An 8,453-nucleotide genomic window follows, 5' to 3' on the forward strand; every position below is an offset into this window, starting at 1 on the left:
TTTGACATCTAATTCATGTTGCATTAATAAAAGTCATAAGCTTCCTTTTCATACTACATCTCTTACATCTACCCATCCACTCGAATTAATTTTCTCAGATGTTTGGACCTCTCCAATTCAATTTATCGATGGATACAAATACTATATCATTTTTGTAGATCATTTCACCAAGTATACATGGGCGTACCCTTTGAAAAACAAATCTGATTCTCTCACAATCTTTACATGTTTTCAAAACCTTGTTGAAAACTTCTTTCAACTCAAAATTAAACAATTTTTCTCTGATAATGGAGGTGAGTACCTCAAACTAGCTTCTCATTTATCATCCTGTGGAATTTCTCATCTTACTTCTCTTCCTCACACTCCTGAACATAATGGATATGCTGAAAGAAGGCATCGCCATATTGTTGAAACTGCTTTGTCACTCTTATCTCATGCAAACATGCAATTAAAATTCTGGACCTTTGCTGTTACCACAGCTACATACCTAATCAACCGGCTACCCACCAACACTCTTCATAATACTTCCCCATATTTCAGACTCTTTCAAAAATCGCCAAATTATGATAAACTCAGAAGTTTCGGCTGCCTTGCATATCCATGGTTATGTCCTTATACCAAACACAAATTGGAGTCTCGATCCAAACCTTGCATTTTTGTTAGCTACTCTTCATCACAAAGTGCATACCATCTTCTGGACCCAATAACCAACAAAATATATACCTCACGCCATGTTTACTTTGTCGAATAAGAATTTCCCTACTCTAAACTAACACTACTACACCACCAACACTTGAACCTGATACTTGGCTTCACCTTAATCTAGTCCCTCTTCCAAATCAGCCACCTTCAAATTCATATCTTTCATCACCACCAAATTCTCCCTCATCTTTTCCTTCAAACAGCCCCCCCTTCCACACCTAACACTACTCTAATCCTCTCTTCTTCCACCTCTGTCGATTCCACTAAATCCAACAGTTTACGATCCTCTCCACACACTTCCATTTCTTCCGCACCTACTCCACCTGAACAACCCCCCCTTCCAATACACAACAGATAAACACTCGAAAAAAAATCCCAAACCCAATTCTAAATATTATAATGATCACTTTCTTCTTTATCATTTTGCTACCTCCTCATCTCATGAACCCCAAACCATCACTCAAGCCTTAAAACAACCTGCATGGTGTCATGCAATGCAATCTGAATATGACGCTCTCATTCGTAACAACACTTGGACTCTTGTCCCTCATGACTCAGCCCCCAATTTAGTTGGATGTAAATGAGTTTATCGCACTAAATACAAACCCGATGGTACCGTTGACTGCCTAAAAGCTCGACTCGTAGCTAAAGGCTTCCATCAACGACCAGGACTTGACTCCACTGAAACCTTCAGTCCTGTAGTTAAACCAGCTACTCTCCGTCTCATTCTCTCTTTGGCTACCTTCCAAAACTGGTGTTTACGTCAACTAGACGTTAACAATGCATTTTTGCAAGGTCATCTCACCGAGTCTGTTTACATGTCTCAACCTCCTGGGTTCATTGACCCATCCTCCCCTGATCATGTTTGCAAACTAAACAAAGCAATCTATGGACTTCGCCAAGCATCACGTTCTTGGTACAATGAGCTTAAATCATTCTTAATCTCTTCTAAATTCAAACCCACAGTTTCAGATTCATCTTTATTCGTTCATCATTCTCAAACATCATCTATATATATTCTTGTCAATGTTGATGATATTATCATTACCGACACCAACTCTTTTCATGTGAATTCATTCATCACCTCTCTAGCTAATCGTTTTTCCTTAAAAGACTTAGGAACTCTTTCCTACTTTCTTGGAGTCGAAGTTCTTCCCCACTCCAATGGTTTGTTTCTCTCCCAAACCAAATACATTCTTGACCTTCTTCGTAAAGCCAAAATGACTGATTGTAAACCGACAACCACCTCGATGTCAAGTTCACTACACCTCACCATTGATAATGGAAAACCCATCCCAAACTCAACAAATTACAAATCATTGGTTGGGGTGCTGCAATATTTATCACTTACACGACCAGATACCGCCTTTGCAGTTAATAAACTCTCACAGTTTATGCATCGACCTACATATATTCATTGGACAACACTTAAAAGATTGCTGCGATACTTACATGGCACAATGAATCACGGTCTCCTCATACGTCACAACTCACCACTAAACTTACATGCCTTTACTGATGTTGATTGGGCAGGTGACAAACAAACTTATCGCAGCACCACAGGCTATGTTGTGTACTTGGATCTAATCCTATTTCCTGGAGCTCTAAAAGACAACCAACGTTAGCTCGCTCATCCACATAAGCAGAATTCAGAGCAGTTTCATCCACTATAACTGAAGTCCAATGGTTAATATCATTATTATCTGAACTTGGTTTCAAATCTAGCGAGGTGCCAACCATATTTTGCGACAATCTTAGTGCCACAAATTATTCTGCCAACCCCGTGTTTCTTTCACGTATGAAAGATCTCGCACTCGACTTCCATTTTGTTCGAGAAAAGGTCCAAGAAGGCTCTATTCGTGTCACCCATATTAACGGTGATGATCAATTAGCTGATGCCTAAACAAAGCCACTTCTTAATCAAGGGTTCCATACTCTCATTTCCAAGATTGGCCTTCTCTCTCGATCGTCCATCTTGCGGGAGCCTATAAACACATAATCTGGACCCGATTTCTTTTATTTATGTACATTATTCACATGCTTTTATTTAGTTTGAATATTAGATAAAGATAGAATTTGTCTTCTTAATTTGTTGTAACAAATCCAATATAATAAGATCTTTCCATATATATGTATATGTTTCCTGTTCAATTTGATAGAGCAATTTTGTTGATTTAATTATATATAGCATGAGCAAGAGCATAACCTTAATAGATTGGAAAAATATGAGTTACACTATCTCCCGAATCAAGAACAAGACCTACAAGAAGAAGCCAAACGGGTCATGAGTTCAGATCCGATTATGAAAGTAAAACAAACAAATGAGGGACTTACCAGTCTTAGGACCAGTGACGTATAGTGAAAGAACTTCTTGAATTATGACATACATACTGGGTGAAATAACTGCTTGAATTGCGACATACATAGTGGGAGCTTTGAATGTTTCAACTTGTTACGCTTAAAAAAAGAATACAAGATGTTTATTACAACAAATAAAAAATAAAAAATTAAATATTTATCTGTTCATGTTATGAATAAATAAATATCAACCAACAATATAAAGATTATAATGGTTTGTTTATATGCAACAATAATATATAAAATATAATAATAAGTTTTTCTAAGACAACTTATACAATCAAAATATATGATAGACTTAGTTACATAAAATAACAATTAATCACTAAAGATAATAACAACCATAAGTTAATGTGGCAACCCTTATTTTTCAGAACCGAAAAACTTTTTATCTTTACACTTTAAAAATCATAATATCTTTTTTTGCGGAACATCCTAATGTAATAAAACATTTTGCGGAAAATGTTTTGTTTTATTAAAATATCTTGAGTAAAGATGTTTTAAAAACACAAAACCCTAAAGATGTCATAATCAACACAATACATAAATTACTGGGTAAAGACCTGACGACCCTGAACTCTATAGCAAACTTGTTTTTTAAATCACTCGACATCCTATTCAAGATCCAACAACCTTAATACCGCTACTTGTGATGAATATATTGATTAGGCCAGTGATGTGTGTGAATCCAACTAGTTTTATCCTACTCTTTAATTATGAATTAGACACACAAAGGCAGTGGACCTATCAATTGTAGTATAGTAAAATAAGTAGGGTATCGAACTCAGGGAACGGAAATTAAACTAATTACTAATATTATCTAAGAACAAGTAATAAAAAGTAAGGTTTTCTCTAGTTTTACAAGACTAGAAACTTAACTAACACTTAACTAAGCAACTAACAGCTCAACAATTAAATTGCAACTAAATTCAATGATAAAAAGGACTTCTGTTTAGGCTCGAATCAATTGATCGTATGGTTGATTTTATGGTAAATATATCGGATTAACTTTTCATTGGCTACCGATTGAGATTATTAGGTTCACGTTCGTTATTGCTAATCCTTAGAAAACAGTTTAATTCAAGCAGTGACCAGTTGTCTAAATTAATAAGTTCCCTAGTTAATTAATTCGGGTTAAGTAAGACTTGTAATGGTTAATTAAATTGGTGATTCAATTAATCTCTTGTTGATGGTGTATCACACAAGCTCACGTATCAACTTACCTATCTTCTAGTTAATTCTAGTTTCACATTCGGTATTCCTAGGCATATAACTATGTGGTCACATAAATCATATGAAATTAATAACTAAGAGATGTTCATACAACTTAATTACTGATTTATTAACAGAAAATAGTTGTTATTAATATATGAGGTTCTTTAACAAACTTAACGAAACAATATCGCCAATTAAAATTAATGCTAACCATAAAATCAATTCATATTCACAAAATCATCTACCTTAAACAGAAGATAAAGGGTTTAGTTCATAATTGCAGTAAAAACAAACTCAAAAACGAATTTAAACAAGCTAGACATAGTTCTATTCAAAGGTAAAGTGGAAAATTAAACCTAAGTTGCCTTATTCTTCTTAGAATTGAGGATTAGGGTTCTTCTTTCAGATCTCCATCAGTCTCCTTAATCGCCAAATAAGCTTCCCAAAAGCCAGAGAGAGTTAATTTGGATTTGTGGCTTCTATTTATAGATATCTCAAAACAGGGGCTACTCGTCGAGTAGTCAACCGACTCGGCGAGTCCCCTTGAGGAATCTGTATACGGCAAGGACTCCACGTGTTGCTTCACGAATCTTCGTGTGTACTCGTCGAGTAGACGTTCCTACTCGCCGAGTAGCTTTAGGATTTAGCATTTTTCTTCTTTCTTCAGTTCCCGAGCTTTCAATTGTATCTCCTGCTTCCTTTTACCTCTGAGCTTCTCTTTTGACCTGAACATACAATTTGAACACTATTAAGTACCTTTTGTCCATAATATGTAAATAATTAGCTAATAAATGATGAAGATCTATACTAAATGTATAGCGAAATATGCACATATCAAAATACCCCACACTTGACTTTTGTTTGCCCCCAAGAAAAACTGAATTTTAGCCTACTAATATCAAATAAGACAATTCCAATCGAACCCAGCCATTATGTCAAGACCGCAAAGCATGCATTTGTGTCTAAAACTTCCCTAAGGACCCCCCTCAATTCTAAATACTCACAATCCTCATAAACACTTTCCCACTTCTTTTGAACCACGCTCATTTTCTGCATCCCTCCGAATCCATCCGTAGAAAACCTCCTAACCTCAAAGGTATTTTTGGTTGAGCAACCCGAGCATACATAACTAGAAAATTACAATTTTTTCGATACAAATATGGAGCTATTTTTAGAATTCTTCACTTCCTTGATAACTTGATCTTTATTTCTTTGAATTCACCAACTTTTGGTTTTTGGTATCTTTAACTTTTGAACCTTCGGAATTTTGATCTTTTGATCTTCACTTTAATTGCTCCAAAATTCTTCAAACTTTTCTTGTAATTCTCTCTCTCTTTTTTACATGTATCTCACTTTTTTTTTCTTTTTCACTCAAAACCCTACATGCTTTAGCAGGGGCACTCAACTTCAACCTTTATTGGTTAAAGATAATAGTTTTCCTGGATACATTTCAAGTACACGATGCTAAACGTTTTGCATCCCTCAAAATAAACGAGGTTGTGTTTTTGTACCATGATTTCACTAGAATAAAGGGGGCCAAAAATTCACTAGAACGTATGTAGGCTCAACTAAACATTTGGGTCTTCATGAAATCATCAAACATAATACTAGTATGAACCCTAATTGCTTTTTACCAAATTTTCTAAGTTAAGTCCTAGCAAATTTATGTAAAATTTTTGAAAATTTAACTAGTGTAATAACCAAGCCCCCTACCCCACTACCCCACACTTAAATTATGCAATGTCCCCATTGCATGTTGTGCATGAAAAACATAAAAGTAAAGAGAGAATTGGAAAAAACTCCCCTGAGATAGTAGTCGCGAGGTTGATTTTCTTCTTTGAAAGCTCCATCTTCAACCGACTTTAAACATGGGAACAGCTCATCCATGTTTTGGGTGTCAAATCTCATGTGGTACAACTCCAAATATGCATGAAAATAGTCTTGAATCATCTTCGGGAATTAGCCTTTAAAGAATATGAGTAAACCCATATCATATGTGGTCAAAATCCAAAATTTGATAGTGAAGTATTGAGTGAGTCGCCGAGTAAATACAGCTGCTCGACGAGCAGAAGAACTTTTAGCAGAAAAGTCGTGGTTTCGCAAGCGGACTCGCCGAGCCCAAAATATGCACTCGGCGAGTACATCGCTGAGTGATAAATATATCTTCTGCTTTTGAGTCTGTTCCTGATGTGGTTGGGTATGATAATTTAGTGTCTTTCCTTCATTTTTCTTTAATAAGCAACACTCTTAAACCCTCTTTGACAACATACTTGATCTTAAACTCAAAAATTGCACATTTTCTTCTAGACTCGACCCTTACTCCAGCCTTGACATTTTATACTCTCGCATGCATCCTAGCCTCAATCTGAAAAAAATAAGAGCAACCACAAGTGATAAAAATAAATTCCTACTTATCGTCCTAAATGTTTCAAAAAGTTTCAAACCCACAAAACAAATAGAAATAGTTTTTAAACATCCAAAACAAATAAAAATATCAATCATCATCCTCTTCTTCATCGCCTCCTATCCTACTTCCACTAGCTTGGTTCCTCCTTGCTTGCAATCTTTCCTCCCAACTTGGCACATAGGGGAATCCGGGTTTGGGCCTTGGTGCGATATTCATTTGTTCAAACAAATAAACAAATGACTCATTGTTATAGTTCATGCTTCTCCTAAGGTCATCTTGGTACCTTCTTGCTTCAATGTTGTACCAATCCATAAGCAACTCTTCATCCACCGGAATGACCGGTGGGTCTTCCCGGACTTGCTCCCGCCATTGCCTTTGTGACATCCCCATTTTTACGGCCAGAAAAGACCGATTTTGTTTATGCTTTATAAAAATCAGAGTATCTCTTTTAATAAAAATGTTGAGGAATTTGTTCCCAGTAAAACATGATAAATACGTTATCAAAGCATTTCCGAAGAAAAGTATTTTTATTCATTTTAAAACATTTGGGATGTCATCGTCAATACAGAAACATAAGCATAAACAGAACTTACATTCATTATCACTAGTGATCTACATCTCTTTTAAATCTCTCAGTGTAATGTGACTTCATATCAACACCTGTGATGTAAATAAATTGAGTGGGTCAGGTTGGGAAACCTGGAGAGTACATAGGGATTTTAATCCCAATATGTTATACACACACACACACACACATATATATATATATATATATATATATATATATATAAATTCACACAATATACGATTTCCCCATATATATAATCAACTCTTACCCCCACCCCATCAGTCCTCACAACGAGACTATCCATACTCAAGGACCTTAAATTTTACCTCTTACTTTGGATCTAATCCATGCTCTCGAGTCCTTGATTGTACCTATTCCATACTCTCGGATGAGGGACAATTGGTCTATGTCTAAATCCATACTCCCGGATTAATGACAGATGACTATGTCCTGTCCATACTCCCGGACTAAGGACAATTGACTATGTCTTAATCCATACTCCCGGATTAATGACAACTGACTATGTCTTAATCCATACTCCCGGATTAACGACAGTTGACTGAGTCCAATCCATACTCTCGGACTAGGGACAAATGACTATGTCTAATCCGTGCTTTTGGATCAATGACATGTTTAAGGGTTCTATTCCCTGTATATATCTCACTCGTACTCATAAGGAGATACTACCCCATGACCCTCATAACAAATTTTAGGTTTACTCATTAACCTAAATCATTATAAATAATCGGGTATGTTCTTTAACATGTAATTCAGACAACATCAAATAATTCGCACATAAACATATATTTAATACGTTCAATCAATACTTGTATTAAAATCATGTCCATGAAAGGGACTATGCACTCACTTGATTAGGTGGTGACTCGGCACTCGGACAACACTGCGTTACTCTTAAAATAATTTTCCTCGACAAAACCTAGTATCAATATCACTAGGGTTCAGTCTAACGTTAACCGCGACTAATTAATAGTGTAGCTATTATTACTATTATATAAGCATTAAACAATACTTCTATAGCCCATAATAATAGCCCAAGTATTTATTATAAGTTCCTAATAACGTTACTATAATTAAATAAAAGCTATATTAAAAATAGCGTAGGCGTAGCTTACTTACAGTAGCTTTTTCTCAAAACCGGGCTCCGCTGGAGCAACGTTCCTGAGCCGAAAGGCTCTTCTTCTC

Source organism: Lactuca sativa, chromosome 3 (genome assembly GCF_002870075.4).
Source record: "Lactuca sativa cultivar Salinas chromosome 3, Lsat_Salinas_v11, whole genome shotgun sequence".
NCBI lineage: Eukaryota > Viridiplantae > Streptophyta > Magnoliopsida > Asterales > Asteraceae > Lactuca > Lactuca sativa.